Source organism: Heteronotia binoei, chromosome 9 (genome assembly GCF_032191835.1).
Source record: "Heteronotia binoei isolate CCM8104 ecotype False Entrance Well chromosome 9, APGP_CSIRO_Hbin_v1, whole genome shotgun sequence".
Lineage (NCBI taxonomy): Eukaryota > Metazoa > Chordata > Lepidosauria > Squamata > Gekkonidae > Heteronotia > Heteronotia binoei.
The window spans coordinates 17,501,013-17,501,982 of NC_083231.1; the positions used below are offsets into that span (position 1 = coordinate 17,501,013).

At 48.1% G+C, this 970-nt stretch overlaps 1 non-coding gene across 1 annotated transcript; it reads left to right on the forward strand.

Annotated features, from left to right (window-relative positions):
* The first annotated feature begins 522 nt into the window (after positions 1–522).
* On the forward strand, positions 523–591 carry TRNAR-GCG (transfer RNA arginine (anticodon GCG)). The gene has a single exon. It is a non-coding gene; the product is annotated as a tRNA-Arg (tRNA).
* The last annotated feature ends 379 nt before the right edge of the window (positions 592–970 follow it).

Genomic DNA, 970 nt, shown 5'->3' on the forward strand with positions numbered 1-970 from the left:
GAGACCAGGCAACCTTTGTTTAACTGTGTGAATTCCATTGATTTTGCAACTCACTTTTGAGACAGTGGCATATCCCCTTCGGTACAAATGGAGTACTGTAGGGTAGGGTACAGAAGGGGGGCAGGGGATCCCCTTGTTTGCAGGCCCTCTCCCACTGGTTTGGAGGCCCTTTCCCACTTCAGGTTTACCAGAAAACAAGGGTGGGACAGGTCGAATGTCCACTGGGCACTCCTTTATACCCCATGGAGACTATTCCCCATAGGGTATAAGGGAGACTTGACCCATGGGTATCTGGGGCTATACAGGGGCTGTTTTTTGAGTTAGAGGTAGCAAATTTCCAACATAGCATCTGGTGCCTCTCCTCAAAGAATCCTCCAAGTTTCAAAAAGACTGGATGAGGGGAATCAAATTCTATGAGCTCTAAAAGAAGGTGCTCCCATCCTCCATTATTTCCACTGAAGAGAAGGCAATTAGAAGGAGTGTGGTCCCTTTGAATGTGATGGCCAGAACTTCTTTCAGAATGTGGTGGCTCAGTGGTAGAGCATCTGCTTGCGAAGCAGAAGGTCCCAGGTTCAATCCCCGGCATCTCCAAAAAAGGGTCCAGGCAAGTAGGTGTGAAAAACCTCAGCTTGAGACCCTGGAGAGCCACTGCCAGTCTGAGAAGACAATAATGACTTTGATGGACCAAGGGTCTGATTCAGTATAAGGCAGCTTCATATGTTCAGAATTCAATTCTGCTTGTCACACCCTTGCTCCTGGCTCCATCCCCAATGTCTCCTGGCTCCACCCCAAAGTCCCCGGATATTTCCTGAGTTGGACCATTTCTGTTCTGACCACAGCAGTAAATCTGCCAATGAATTACACTCCAGTTCTGTTCATTCCAGTGGGCAAATCTGCCAGCGTTATTTGAGAATTCTCTGTTGGCAGATGAGCAGATGGAGCCTCGGATTGGAGGCAAAACGTTCAACTA